We start from the raw sequence: 16,412 nt of genomic DNA, 5'->3' as shown, positions 1-16,412 counted from the left end.
CAAATGGATGTATCTGGAGGATATCATCCTGAGTGAGGTAACCCAGTTACAAAAGAACACACATGATATGCACTCACTGATAAGTAGATATTAGCCCAGAAGCTCAGAATACCCAAGATACAAGTTGCAAAACACATGAAACTCAAGAAGAAGGAAGACCAAAGTGTGGACACTTTGATCCTCTTAGAAGGCAGAACAAAAATACCCATGGAAGGAGTTACAAAGTTCAGAGCAGAGACTGAAGGAATAACCATCCAGAAACTGCCCCACCTAGGAATCCATCCCATAAACAACCACCAAACCCAGACACTACTGAAGATGGCTATGGAAAGGGAGTCTAACCTACATGCCTCCAGATCAGCAGATCTGAGGAAGGTGGGCTGAGAGGCTGTGGGAAAATGAAGGTTTGCAGGAGACAGCAGGCTGCTCAGGGCAGCTGTGGGTGCCCCCAGGGGACCCGTTGAGCAGGGAGATGTTGATCCACTTTATTAGAGGTTTTTCATGGAGCTTTTTATTTGGGTTATTGAAGATTTCATTTCCGGGATTCCAGTTGTTCTTTCCTCTGCATTTCTATCTCTTTATTGAATCTCATTTTTATAACTTACATTTCATTGTTTCCATGGCATTTTGTTGTTTGTATTCTCTTCAAATTCATTCAGCCTTCTTTGCTTCTTCAAACATTGCTGTAATCATTTTTTAAAATTTCTTTTCTATGATCTCATCTAGTTTACTTTCATTATCACTCACTGATGTTAGTTCTTTTGGGAGGAGTCACACTGCTGTGGTTTTTCATGTTTCTTATGTTTTTGCATCGGGACTGGCACATCAGGAATTAGCTCTTTTGTTCAAAACTTTAAAAGTCATACTTATTATTTCTTTTATTTTTAAATTTATTCATACTTCTCTCATAATTCTATCCTGACTGCAGTTTTCCTCCCTCCTCTCCTGCTAATTCACCTCCCTCAACATCTCCCCCAGATCCAATCCTTCTCCATTTCCTTTCAGAAAAGGGCAGGCCTCCCAGGGAGATTAGTCAAACATGGCATATCAATTTGCAGTAAGACTAGGCTATCTCTTCATATTAAGGCTGGATGAGGCAACTCAGTAGGAGAAAAGGGGGTAAAGAAAATGTGGTACATTTACACAATGAAGTATTATTCAGCTGTTAAAAAAATAACATCATAAAATGGCTGTAACTAGAAAAAAAATAATCCTGAGTAAGGTAACACAGAGCCAGAAAGACAAAATTGTATGCATTCACTCAGAAATAGATATTACTGTAAAGTAAAGCTTAATCATACTGCAATCCACAAGCCCAGATAGGCTCAGTAACAAGGAAGGCTCAAGAGAGGGGCTCATTAACCTATCTCCCTGGAACAAGGAAATATAATAGATATTGCTGCTAGACTGGGGTCCCATAGGGACAGGAACCAGGAGGATCAGGTGGGAAGGAAGATGGAACAAGTACTGGGAGAGACAAATGAAATTTTTTTGGGGGGGCACCTCAGGAGTAAGGTAGAAACCTAGTAATGGAAGCTCCCAGGAATCTACAGGGATGACCCTACATAAGACTCCTAGTAATGGGGGGGGGGTGCCTAGCCTGAACTGGACATCTTCTATAACCAGGCAAGGCTTCCAGTGGAGAGACTGGGACTCCAACCCAGCTGTAAAAATTTCAACCTATAGTTTGCCCTGCCTTCAAGATGTGCTGGGCTACATGTGTGTAGGTGGTACAGAAATTGTGGGAGTGACCAACCAATGACTGGTCAAGCTTGAAACCTATGCTATGGGAGGGATCCCACCCCTCACCCTGCCTGGAGGGCCAGGATCCAGAGGCTGGAAAGCCCAGAGATATAGGATACCACCAAACATGACCAGAAAAAAAAAGCCAATGAAGTAATTCCTAATGATACTCTGCTATACTCTAGACCAGAGTCTAGCAAAATTGTCATCAGAGAGACTGCATCTAGCACGCTATGGAAGCAGATGGACGCAGAGACCCACAGCCAAACACAGGGATGAACTTGGGGAATCCTGTGGAAGAAAGGGAGGAGAGATTGTAGGAGTTAGATGGGGTCAAGTATACCGCAAGAAACCCCACAGAATCAACTAACCTGGGCTCAGGGGCTCACAGAGACTGAATCATCAATCAGGAAGCCTGCATGGGCTCTGACCTAGCCCCTCTGCATACAGGTAATGGTTATGTAGGTTGCTCTTCTTGTGGGGCTCCAAAATCAGGGACTATCTCTCACATTCATTCTTCCACTGGAAACGTTTACAATAGACAAGATGAATTGGGTTGTAGTCCGGTCAACCTATTATTTTCTTCTGCTGAAGTGATGATTAGGGGATCAGCTTTGATCTTCTGGATTCCTCCACTAGAAAGCAATCACTATGAGAGATTAGACCCATTATAAAATAGATTTTTAAAGAAACACCTCATCAGTACCAAGCATTTAGAAAGTAAACGGGTACCGACAATAATGTATGTGCTAATAGGTTAACTACTATGTGTCTGTATGGAAAGGAAAATTTCTGAGTAAGGCCAGAAATTAATATCAGGTTGGTGGGGAGAAAAAGAGGAAGGAAACAAGTAGATGTGGTGATGGTGGATGTAGGGGTGAGAGGTGGGGGTTGGGCCAAGTTAAAATGAAATGAGAGAGACAAAGAAATGCAATTAGGGGCCCGGAGAGATGGCTCAGGGGTTAAGAGCACTGACTGCTTTTCCAGAGGTCCTGAGTTCAATTCCCAGCAACCACATAGGAGCTCACAACCATCTGTAATGGGATCTGATGCCCTCTTCTGATGTGTCTGAAGAGTGACAATGTACTCATATACATTCATTCAATCAATCAATCAATCAATCAATCAATCCCTTTTTTAAAAAAAGAAAGAAAGAAATGTAATTAAACCATTTAAAACAGTACTGACTCTCAGGGAGCTAAGATGAAGACCTCATAAGCTAGACCAGCCTGTGCTTTGGGGAAAGCTTGTTAAAAAGAGCAATAAAAAAATAATAATAATAAAAAAGGGTGGAGGAGAAGATTAGGAAGATATAGAGTAGTAGATTAAAATAGATTAAAACAGATGCATCAGCAATGTGCATTAAATAACAGAGGAATAGCTGTGAAGAGGAAAGGGTGTGTGCAGTTTGTGAGTGTGGCCTGCCCTGCTTGTTCTTACCTCCACAGAGCCTCTCAGAATTCCTTTCTGAGGTCCTCGGTACCTATCCCTGCCTCCCTGGCTTCCCTCAGCATTCTTTATAAGGTTGGGTCTTGCACGGTGAGCACACCTCTGAGACATCATTCCGGGGTTTCATTTCAAATGCTGTCCTCACTTCTGGGAGCGATCACGTAGGATATGGTGCTCTTGCCATTGGGTGGTCCTTCACCGTTGCTGGCAGAGAAGATGGCCATACTTCTGATTGGTCCTCCAGGAGTTTTGTGAGTACTGGTCCTGTCTCTGGGCAGCCCTCTTGCAAAGCTGGGCCAGATTGGTCCACCTCTGTGCTGTTGGTCTTGATGTTCTACGAGTTGCTTAGACTCTGCGTCTCTGTCCTTTGTAGTTCTGAATTTGACCAAATTCTGTGTGCTTCTGATTCAATGTTTCCTCTCCATCACCTACAGGTATTCAACTGGTCAAGTTTCAGCATATAGTCCCATGACACTCACACTGTTTTATCTGTGTGTATGTATAGAGTTTGTGTGAATGAACGCCTCTGGTGTATGGATGTTCATAGAGGCCAGAAGAGGGCATTCAACGCCCACTGGGGGAGCAGAGTTCAGACGGTTGTAGGCTGTTCAGCACGAGCACTGAGAACCAAGCCTGAATTCTCTAAAGGAACGGGAATCTCTCTTAACAGCTAAGACATCTTTCCAGTCTGTACTCTGAGTCTCCTAAAGTGGGGTTCAGAGAGAGTCTCGGCCCACCAGACTGCTGACTCAGCGGGGGGTCTTCTTGAGCCTGCAGCTGCTTTTGTCAAGTGTTGAGAACACAGATTTTTCTGGGCAGCTCTTCTCCCTATGCCGATGTGAGCACCATGTACTGTCATCTCTTCTTTGGCTACTCTTTAACATGTCCATGACTAAAAGTGTAAAGCGGGTTTGCTGACCCTCTCCCATTTTAAGCTCCCCAGTCTGGGGTTGATGCTTCCTGTTAGACAGGGGCTGATGGAGATGACACAGAAATAAAAGAAAGCAGACAGGTATCCCCATGAGCAGTATCACTCCTTCACAACTGAAGGGCTGCACGCATGTGGTGGTAGGGTGGAGGTGGGGTGGGGTGGGGTGGTGGGGTGGGGTCTTGGGATGTTATTGGTGGAGCTTGGGGATGGGAGGGTCCATCTGTAGGTCAGTTCCCTTGCAGTAAGTGGTAGATGCAGGCGGCTTGGCATGTGACTCTCCTTACCAGAAGCCTTCACAGGTGTCACCTGTCACCAGTCAAGAGTCCCTTCCAGAACTTCTCAGCCCCCCTGAGGCTTTTAGGTCCTTAACCCTTCACTTCCTCTTGCTGGGAGTGGGAAGCTTTGCCAAATGGTAGAACAACGCTCTTCAGAACAGACCCTAGAATTCCTCTCTTGCTTTGTAGAGTTTCTTGATTTACTTTACTGTTAAATAATGCCAGAAGTAATTAGGCATTATCTACCTCTCCCAATAGATGTAACTCAGCCATCCCCAGTCTACTCCTTGGATATTACAGTGCACTGTGCCTGTGTGCTGTTTCTCAGCTTTTGAATCCAAGCTACTTCTTTAAGATATATGTGAAAGGGTTGTGTGTGTGTGTGTGTGTGTGTGTGGTGTTCAAGAGATATAATGAGGTGGATTGTTGGGGATAAGAATTTATCAGAAGAAATACTAAAACCATGGACAGATCAACAGAGAAGCAGCAAGACAGCAGGAATTGGGGAGTGGTGGATAGGGCCCATAATTAGAGACAGTGGAGCCAAGATCCAAGGTATGATGGACCCTACCACTTCAAATGATCCAATCAAGAAAAATCCTTCAGTGGTGCACCCAGAAGCTTGGGTTTCAGTTAATTCTTGGTATCGTCAAGTTGATAGACCATCAAAGCGAGGGATGAAGGATTTGTACCCCAGGTGAGAGGTCCTGGCCACAGAAAGTCTGTTAGCTGGGGATTTGCAGACAACATATCTGACGGTATCTGTGAAGAGGCTGCTGCCTAATTGCAGCCAGGGTAGAGGCTGGATTCTAAATTGTCACATTCGCAATATGTGACACTGTTTCTTCCTCAGATTTGTGTAAGAATTAAACAAGGTAGTGGCATTTTATAATTGTTGGGGGTTCACCAAATGTCAAGGGAGCCTTTTCTGGGGTGCCCTGATATGAACAGAAGATTAATACTGGGTATTAATACCCGGCAAGGAGAACATTCTGGATCAGGAATCCTGAGCTGTTTTGTGTCCAGCCCTGGTTAGCGGTGTGTTGGAGCCCTCGAACTCTTTCCCCCATGTTCTCAAATGCAGGGACTGAAAACACAGCATTACACAGGAGACCAATTTTATTGAAATATAGCTCTTGAAAGAATCAGAAAACAGATCTATGGCGTAGTCATCTCCCACGTCCTTTAATAATGCATTGCAGTAAGCTAACCTAGCAGTCTAGTGAGCGCTGATTTCCAGACTGTACGGAGTGTAAAAATTTCAAGAGCCCTCCACTGGCGGAGGCACTGTGAAAGCATCTCGGGTTCTATTAGTGGCAAAGGTATGGCTAATACTGCTGAGACTTGTGACAAAGGAATATGAAATTCACTTAGAAGCTAGAGCGTGTGCAGAGAGTCTCCATCCAAGCTCTCAGACCCACGAACCGTGACTATGAATCCCAGGTCAACAGAAGAAGCGGTGGGCCTAAATACACTTCTAGTTGAATTTAAAAAGTGCAGTTTCAGGGTGGACAGTTGAGGAGATGAAATAAGCCTTCCCTTAGACACAGGGTTTGACAGCACGGATGCCTGCTTTTCCCTGAGTCTACCTAGAAGTTCTTCTGAAATATACAAGGTGTTTTATAAAGATGGGCCAGGAGACTTGAGGCAGAGAAAGCTAAAGCCTGTCAAACCCTCTGCTCTGCTGCCAAATGACCTCTTCTCTGGACAGGCACCTCACAGACACCCCATACACAGTCTGCAGAGACTGCTTGGGCAGGTTTCCCTGAGGGCAAGGAGGAGAGTGGAAGCTCAGGTAAGCTATGTATCTGCAAGTGGAGGGGAAAGGCCGATAACTTTCAATAAGGATAGGATAAATCTGTTGGTATTTATAGAAGTCAGGGTAGTAGGATTTTCTTCGGCAGTGTTGACAGACTGGAATATGCAAAGCTCTTGTCAGACAGCTATACAGTTCTATACTTCCATACTCAATCCTCCTACTGAGAACTGAGGTGGGGTCTTCTGGGATCTCCTGGGGGAGAAAAACCACAAGTCTCAGATGTGGATCTGGCTGTACCTATGACATACTTGAGGCCTGCAAGTTCCTTGTGGGAAGCCACATGTGCCGTTGCAGAGTGGCACAGGCTACTGCTGGCCACCACGCATAAGTTTGGGCAAACAACCAATGCTTACTTATGTAGTAAAGTTTTTCGCCAAAACACTGCCTGGCCCGGGCATGATAATGAGTCTCTGCAAAGTACTGAGAGAATAACCAATCAGATGTGAGACATGCAAATGAGGTATGTTAATGAGGTACTGTGAGATACTGAGAGAGAGTAGCCAATCAGATGAGGAACATGCAAATGAGGCATAGTGCATAACCAATCCAGGTGTGAGACACGCCTCTCCTAGGCCTATATAAGCAGCACCAGTTCTGGGCTCGGGGGTCTCTTCGCCTCTACAATCAAGCTCTCCCAATAAACGTGTGCAGAAGGATCCTGTTGCAGCATCGTTCTTGCTGGCCAGTCCGGTGTGCGCAAGAGTTCCTGTACTCTCTGAGGCCACTGGCAGAAGAGACGTCTGCCTGCTCTCAGGAGGAGTCCCTTTGCAAACTCCATGTTATTACGTGGCTTTAATTGACACAAACAGAAAAGCACATGTGTCTTTCAGAGCCAGCTTCTTTAGATCAGGCATTCACTAAGTCAAAGATCCTTATCACTCCAGGGAGCTTGCCCCTGATCTGGCACTGCCTGTTTGCTGTGTGGCCCAGACATTTATATTTTTTACTTAACAAGAATTTTTCTTTTTTCTTTTTTTTTAATTTTTAATATTTTTTATTATGTATTTTCCTCAATTACATTTCCAATGCTATCCCAAAAGTCCCCCATACCCTTCCCCCCACTTCCCTACCCACCCATTCCCATTTTTTTGGCCCTGGCGTTCCCCTGTACTGAGGCATATAAAGTTTGCATGTCCAATGGGCCTCTCTTTCCATTGATGGCCAACTATGCCATCTTTTGATAAAGAATTTTTCTATTAGCTATTAAGAACAAGAATTAAAAGAGGACACCTCTGTAAGGCATGGGGGACTGTGTTACCATACAGACATAAGAACTGGCAAGGTTGAGTGGGCAAACCCTGAGAATCTCAGAGATCTGAGACTGGTAGGGGTAGAACAGCTCCCTACCTGTCGTGTACCTGCTGTGGAACACGGAACCACGACATCCCACTGGGAGGACCATGAGCAGTCAGGTAATGTAACACCTTGAGTTTGTCTCCACGATAATGAGATATCAAGACAGCCTTAAGCCTTCAGCCAATGAACTTCTCCTCTTGGGTATTCCTTCCCACAAAAGGTATTTAATCCCTGGTTTACCCCCAAATAAAGCATATGTGTTCACATCCACCATAAAAATAAAGCAATACGAATAAGCAAGGATCATCTCAGAGACCTGCTTTATAAAGGATCGCATCGGGAAAGGCCTTCAACTAAAGAGCTATGCTTAAGACTCGGAAGGAAGGAAGGAAGGAAGGAAGGAAGGAAGGAAGGAAGGAAGGAAGGAAGGAAGGAAGGAAGGCAGGCTTTCTCTTCTCCAGTCTCTCTGGTGCACCAGGCCCTGACTCCCAGTCAGACCAGGTTCCAATCATCCCTGGCTCCTCAAGCCCCAGGGGAAAGGTAGACACGAGGACCTCACCCCCTCACCCCCACCTCACCACACCACACCACACCACACTCCCCACACTCCCCACACTCCCCAGCCCCCACCCCAATTTCTGACTCCTTACCCAGGAACCCAGAGAGGAGCCGAGGAACCACACTCCAGACTCCGCTGTTTCCCTTTCGGGTCCAGAGAAGAACACAGACTGTGAACCTCCGCTCCAAACTTCGTTCTGCCTCCCTCTGGGTGGCGCCCCGGGTACCCCTGATGGAGGGGCAGAACACAGTACGCATACTCTCACAGGAATCTTCCATATCTTCTCAGTACTATAAGGTGGGTATGTATTTTCCTCTCTACTTCACACCTGAGAAAGCCGAGGCTCACTAACGCAGGGAACTAGGACCAACAAGCGGATCTTCTGACCCTCCCAGTGCCTTAAAGTTAAAATGGAGTTTTTCAGGGAAACAGCAACTATAACAAAGGACGGGAGAGTCTGGACCATACTGAAATCCTTCCTGTTTAAAAGGAAGCTGATTGTGGGGGCCTCTTCGGGGAGATTTCTTCCTCTTGAACAGGGAATCGCCATCCTGTTGTCAAGCCAACGACCCTTTCTCAGAGTTGGGAAATGTCATGGCTTGAGGGAAGTATTTCCTCAAGAGATGTCTCTAGTTCTAGAACATTCAATAAGCGGTTGGTTCCCTCTGCTGTTCTAATATTGGGCTATTTCTGCCCTCTGGTGGCTGAAGACGTGAACTACAACAGGGCTGACATTTCTTAGCTCTCAGCTGCTTACTGTGACAAGGCTAGGAGCCTCACTAGGACTCCAGGGTCCTTAAGACGGGACACGGGGATCAGCACGGGCAGTTCTCCGGTGCAAGTTCTTAAGACAAGGCCTCCCAGGGAACATGGAGCTCTTTGGTTCAGCTAGGCTGGCTCGCCACTGAGCATCAGGGATTTGCTGATTTCTCCCTTTCCTGTGCTGGGATTGTAGGTTGTGTGCCTGGCTTTTAACATGGGACCATAGTGAAGGCCTTTGTGCTGAAGGGGCAAGCATTTTACAGCTGGTCCAACAGTCTAGCCCAAGTCCACAGCTCTTGAGCGTCAGTGTTTTGGAGCATTGAGAAAACACACTCCCGCCCCCTAAATGGAGCAAGACCAGAGCACACTCTCTACTCTGCATCCTTTTGAGAAGACAGCTCCACCAATCCCAAGTTCACTAGAGGCCTCACATTGCTTTGTCATCATTTAACATAACTACCCCCGCCCCAAGAAACCCAGGCCGCAGCCAGGGCAGAGAGACTGTGAGTGAGCCAAGGCCCCCTTGCCAGGCTTCTTCTTCTCATTTGTAATCACATGAGTTTTCCTGTCGCTGTCCTCAGGACCTACCTTTTCTCATGGGTCTTTCTGGCTGCCTAGTTTCTACTGACACTCCAACTTAACTCACCTATCTAAAAAGCCAAGTCTAAGTCACCTGTCTGAAAGTTCAAGTCTGTCTTCCTGAGCCTGAATTCTCACTCGCAGTCCTTCAGGTATATGCCCAGTGGACTGTCTGGCAGATCTATTTCTGGCTTTTGAGGCACTACGCTGACTTTCATTGTGGCTCCATCAGCTTATACCCCCACCAACAATGAATAGGGCCCTCCTGCTTCACAGACCCACCATCATTGAAGCCGTTGTTTTCTTAATAAAGGCCATGCTTCCTGGGGTGACAAATCCTTCCCCAACCCCAAGACAGGGTTTCTCAATGTAGCCCCAGCTGTCCTATAACTCACACTGTAGCTTAGACTGGCCTCAAACTCAGAAATCTACCTGCCCCTCCGGGATCAAAGGCATGCGATACCTCAGCTTAAGACAAACATCTTAAATTAGCTTTGCTAATTTAAGAAATTAGCTTTGCTAATTTAAGAAATTAGCTGTTTCTTTGATGTCTTAAAGATGTTGATCATTTAATAAGAAATGTTTATTAGTCATTTATATTTCTTTTGAGTTCTCTGTTCAATTTTATAACTTATTTTAAATTTGATTGCTTGTTTTTTATATATTCTAGATATTAATACTCTCTCAGACATATAGCCAGCAGTCTTTTCTCCCATCCTGTAGTGTGCCTCTTCGTTCATCTCATTTTCTTTGTTGGACAAGTGCTTTTCCACTTCATGAGGACCACTTTTTAATTGTTGGCCTAATTTCTTAGGCAACCATCGTGAAGCGTTTTATATGGGTTTGGGGGACTCAGTCTAAGGGTCTCATGTTTGCAAGCATCCTGCCAACGTTGTCATCAATTTCATCCCCTGGAAAGTGTTTTATCTAACAGTTTAATGTCTTTCCTCAGTTTGAGTGCACTCTGACTCATGCTGTGTTCACTGTACTAGGTTAGTTTAGAGAGTTTTGCTTGTCATTTCCCTTCTAAAAACTTCCTTGACTTTCTCTTTATTGGGAGTGAATACCCTAGCCGGGCATTCAAAGCTGTTTACCACCCATGAGCATTCTTTTCTAAACCCAGTGTTCCTCTGAGTACAGTTGGATGTCTCCCCTCATCACGGCCCCAGTGCCCTGCACTCCTCAGTCCAGCTGTCAGTTGTCATAGCATTGTACCTGCTTTAAGAAGCCAGGCCCGACTCCCCAGAGCCTCTTTAGTTTCAGATTAGACAGGCATCTTTGAGGACATAGTCTTTGGCTTTTTGGAGAAATCCACGGGAGATTCTTTTCCACCTCTGTACTGAAGCTCCCTGAAGGAAGGAGCAATGTCACATTCTTGTTTTTTGTATGACCACAAAACACTGGGTGTTGTGGTAGCTGGTACCTGGTGGCTCATCCTCATAGGTGCAGGAGCTAGGGCTGCACTTGGAGCTGAGGGTGGTAGGAAGAAGCCGCAGAAAAGGCAGCAGAGACAGATGCAGAACACCGAGTCAGGGAGTCCCTGCTCAATCCCCAGTAGAGAACACTGCATGCACTTAGAGAGAGAGAGAGAGAGAGAGAGAGAGAGAGAGAGAGCTTCCTTCAACCAAGGAGTATCTTCTACAGAGAGTGAGCAATGCAGTGTGGCAGAAGAAAGTATGTTGGGCTTTGATGGGAGTGTCTGGGTTTATAACTGGCCTCTCCAATGCTCTAGGCCTCCGCTTTAGCTCTATAATGCCAATAATGCCCTGTCGTTAGAGTCGAGACCACACTCAAGAGCCAACACAGAATTAAGGTGTAATATTTTTACAATTCCAAAACTGTATGTGTCAGATGGGCATAGGGACTGACTTACATGGGCAACTTGATTTCACAAGGGAGCACTTGGCTACCAGCTGCTATACAAGGACTATGCTAACTGACCTTTGCTGCCACCTGCTGTCCATACGCTTACAATGCAGCCTGTCTGACTTGTCATTTAGCTCCAAATGATGGACATTGAGGGGAATATAGGATGCAAAAGGAATGAGGGGGTTTGTGGACATCCTTGAGTATAGAAGAAGGTGGCTAAGCTGTATTGTGCGACGATGGTTTATTGTCCCTGGAAGTTACGGAACTGCCAGGTCTGGAGCGTTAAGGCACTCACATCGTTAATAAACGAAGGGATACACTTCCCGAAACACTTCAGAGATCTGCCGTTCCCAGTGCTGCTCTTCCTTTGCTTGTCAGTGCCCACGGGGTTTCCCAGCCCTTGCTGTTGTCGCGATCACTTTCTGAGGCACAGAGCTGCTAACTATCTTTCTCTTTTCTGCTGTGACCCCGTTACCCTGTTACCTGTTACCACGCCCACAGACCATCTGCTTCATGCCCCACTTATCCTGTATCTCTCAGCACGTGCGTTACTTCCTCCCATGATCCTTCTACATCGTAGAATCCTTTTATAGGCTCTGTGGTGGTTTGAATAGGTAAAGCCCCTACAGACTCATGGGTTTGAATGCTTGGCCCATGGGGAGTGGCACTATTACTCATTGGGCTAGGCGTGGCCTTGATAGAGGAAGTGTGTCACCCTGTAGATGGGCTTTGAGGTCTCCTATGTTCAGGCTCTGCCCAGGGTGGGACACTGTCTCTTTCTGATGCCTGGGGCCAAGATGTAGAACTCTGAGCTCCTTCTCCAGCACCATGTTTGCCTGGACACTGTAGTGCTTCCCACCATGATGATAGTAGAGTGAACCTCTGAAACTGTAAGCCAGCCCCAATTAGATGTTTTCCTTTATAATAGTTGCCTTGGTCATGGCGTCTTTCCACAGTAATTGAAACCCTAACTAAGACGCCGACTCTTTGATACATTGCACAATAAGAGCATCTGTAGGCCTTATTGCTGCGGACACGCAGCAAAACATTCTACACATAAGTGTGTAAGTAATAAAATATTTTTTTAATTAAAAACTTCAATAAAGCACTTGTAAACTGGATACAAGCTCATATCATCCCATGATCCACCATGGTCGACTGAGCTTTGTCATGGAGATACAGGGATGCTTCAATAAATATAAGTCAATAGATGTAATAAGTCCTATAGATGTATTTAAATGTAAAGGTCACACGATCATCTCAATAAACGCGTGAAAAGCCCTTGACAAGATCCGGCATGCCTTCCTGATAAAAGTCCTAGAGAAAGTAAGACTGAAGGGAACATGTGCCCACATAATAGTGTTTATATGACAAATCCACAGTCAACATTGTCCTAAGCAATGCCATTGAAATTAAGACAGACGAATAACCATTTTCCACACCTCCTATATATCCAACATAGTCTGCACTGGCTAGTGTAATAAGACAAGCAAGGAAGGATGATTGTCAAGGGCTATAAGTTGCAAAAGAAATCAAATTATCCCTATGATAATTTATACATAAGAAGAAGTACCCAAAACTCCACAAGAGAACTTCTAGATATGAACAACAGTTCAGCAATGGAACAAGACATGAAGAACCCAATACCATCGCTCCATTAGTCGTAGTATTACAATGACTTGCTGGTACACCCCTTCCTCAGAGCGTCTGTCAGCCCTCATCGAGACACTTCTCTTTGCAGTAGATGGTTATTACCCCAGAGGCTGACATACAGAGAACAAAGGATTATAGAATTCTCAGCCCCAAATTAGACATCCATAGCTCACCCCAAGGCTCAGGGGTCTTTGCAGAAGAGGGGACAGAAAGATTCTAAGGGCCAGAAGTGGTGCTAACATGAAGAAAACAGTATTCTCCAGACAAAAAGTCAGATGCACATATAACCTAGCAGCACCCACAAGCCCTGTTGTCAACTCCAGCCAGCCGGAGACCCAAAATAGAGGGTGGGACTCTGCATGTGAAATCCCACCTCTAGCTGAGGAACGATTAGAATTTGTTCGCCACTAGGAAAGGAAGAGTCAGGTTTTGTTTTGTTTTGTTTTGTTTTGTTTTATGATGTGACCCCTGTTGGCTGACAACGCCAGGGCAGGTGTTGGTGTCAAGACAGCTGAGCAACACAAACTGAGCTCAGTGGAGAAAGACAATGAAAGTAATCTCCAAGTCACTGGATAGGGATGCAAAGGTGGCAACGGAACCAGTGAGGAGAGGCGGAGGAGGATTGTGGGAAGAGATTCAAAGTGCTTCAGTGACATTCTTAAGAATTAATAAAAATATAACAAGATGATAATAAATAACCACTAAAGAGTAAGAGGCCAGGCGTTTGGGAGGAATGACCTAAATATAGTATTCCTATATGGAATTATTAAAAACTAAATAATTATGAGTTAAACTTTTTAAATGTGAAGCAGCAAGAACTCCTTTTCTTCTCACTTTCCAAAATAAAACATATATATTTGGAGTTAATTAATTCAAATGAAACCCTGCCTCCCCTCCAAAAGAAATATTCAGGACAAAGGTCAGTTGATCATGGAGCATGATGGGATTGATATGTGCTTGTATTAAATTTGCAAGTATTTTATTGGGGATTTTTAATTTTAAAAATGATTTATTTACTATGTCATGTAGAGAATGTTTTGCTAACACATATGTGTACATACCATATATCTACCTAATTCCTGTGAAGATCAGAGGAAGTCACCAGATTACCTGTACTGGCTAGTTTTGTGTCAACTTGACACAGGCTGGAGTTATCACAGAGAAAGGAGCTTCAGTTGAGGAAATGCCTCCATGAGATCCAGCTTTAAGGCATTTTCTCAATTAGTGATCAAGGAGGGAGGTTACCTTGTGGGTGGTGCCATCTCTGGGCTGGTAGTCTTGGTTCTATAAGAGAGCAGGCTGAGCAAGCCAGGGGAAGCAAGCCAGTAAAGAATATCCCTCCATGGCCTCTGCATCAGCTCCTGCTTCCTGACCTGTTTGAGTTCCAGTCCTGACTTCCTTGGTGATGAACAGCAGTATGGAAGTGTAAGCCAAATAAACCCTTTCCTCCCCAACTGCTTCTTGGTCCTGATGTTTGTGCAGGAATAGAAACCCTGACTAAGACATTTCCCAAGACTAGAATTTCTGCTATAAGTGCCTGTCCTTTTTTTTTTTTTCTTTTACATTTTTCATATTCTTGTTTGAGTTGTCTACTTCTCCTACTTTATCTTGGCACTGTGTCTTTGACTTGGCCCATTATATTAAAAGTTGTCCCCTTGTGTTTTCTAATTGGCATGTTTTTTTCTTTTTTTGTTTTGTTTTTTTGTTTGTTTTTTGTTTTTCGAGACAGGGTTTCTCTGTATAGCCCTGGCTGTCCTGGAACTCCCTCTGTAGACCAGGCTGGCCTCGAAATCAGAAATCTGCCTGCCTCTGCCTCCCAAGTACTGGGATTAAAGGCGTGCGCCACCACGCCCAGCATGTTGAGTTTTTCAATTCCATTTTTTGTTTGTTTCAGCTTGATTTCTCTTCAATGTTTCTATATCTTCTAAGAATTCAGCTTTCATATCCTGACTTCCCTTTTTCATTTCCCTCATTCAGATATTTGGGTTTTCTGGGACACCACTCAAACAGTTATTGCTGTCTTCTTTAAGTTCGTTGGGTCATGTATCCTGGCTTCCTTGAATCCCTTGAGTTCTTTGATGCAGTGTATGATTGTCCTTTTCATTTCTGTTTTGGGGTCCATCTGGGTCATTCTCATTGGAGAACATGTCAATAGGCCTAGTGGGTTTGAGAGGAGGCATACTTGGCCTTTCATATGGGTTGTCTTTTTGTGATGTAATCTGGGCACCTTTCATGGTGTGATGTGTGATGCTAATGTGGCTTAGGTTGGGCCATTGCAGGAGGAGCATACCTAGAGTTAGGCCAAGGACAGCCAGTGCATCTGCAGCTTGTTTGGAGGTAGGCCTGGAGTGCAGAGACTGTATGGGGTGGTAGGAGTCAGAGAAGCTCATCAGTTTTCATCAGCATTCTGCTAGCAGCAGATGAAGAGGTAGAACTCTCAGCTCCTCCTGAACCATGCCTGCCTGGACTCTGCCATGCTCCTGCCTTGATGATACTGGACTGAACCTCTGAACCTGTAAGCCAGCCCCAATTAAATGTTGATTTCTAAGACTTGCCTTGGCCATGGTGTCTGTTCACAGCAGTAAAAGTCAAACTAAGACATACATCAACCTCAATATCCAGCTATGACACTCTTGGGCAGATACACAAAGGACTCTCCATCCTACTACAGAGACACTTGCTCAGCCATGTTCATTCTTTATTGATAATAGCCAGAAACTCTATTGATAGTAGTCAGAAATAGCCTAGATGTATATCAATTGATGATTGGATAATGAAAATATGGCATATTTTTACAATGGGATATTATTTAGATGTTAAGAAAAATGAAAGAAAACTCACAAGTAAATGGACGAAGCTTAAAATCATCATTCTGAGTGAGGTAACTAGACCCCAAAAGACAAATATTGGATATTTTCATTTTCTTTTTAAAAAGATTTATTTATTTTTTATATGAGTATACTGTAGCTGTCTTCAGACACTCCAGAAAAGGGCATCAGATCCCACTATAGATGATTGTGAGCCACCATGTGGTTGCTGGGAATTGAACTCAGGACCTCTGGAAGAGGTTCTTAACCACTGAGCCATCTCTCCAGCCTGGATATTTTCATTTTCATGTTGAAGGTCGCTTTTCAACATCAGTATGTGTACTACAATCTGAATAACTGTAGCAGTTAGGTACTTAACAAGCAACTCAGGATGACAAGAGAATTTCCATGGGAGAGAAGGACTATAAAGTAGAGTTGGTAAGAAAGTCAGAAAGATCTGGGAAGAATTGGGGAAGGAAAAAATGTGATCAAAATATATTGCATTCAAATGTTTTCATTAAAAATGTTTATAGAAACATTATAATAATCATGATTTAAAAAAAAAATCATCAGCCAGGCGTGGTGGCGCACGCCTTTAATCCCAGCACTTGGGAGGCAGAGGCAGGCGGATTTCTGAGTTCGAGGCCAGCCTGGTCTACAGAGTGAGTTC

This window comes from Mus caroli, chromosome 3 (genome assembly GCF_900094665.2).
Source record: "Mus caroli chromosome 3, CAROLI_EIJ_v1.1, whole genome shotgun sequence".
Taxonomy (NCBI): domain Eukaryota; kingdom Metazoa; phylum Chordata; class Mammalia; order Rodentia; family Muridae; genus Mus; species Mus caroli.
Note: the sequence above shows the minus strand (reverse complement) of the source record.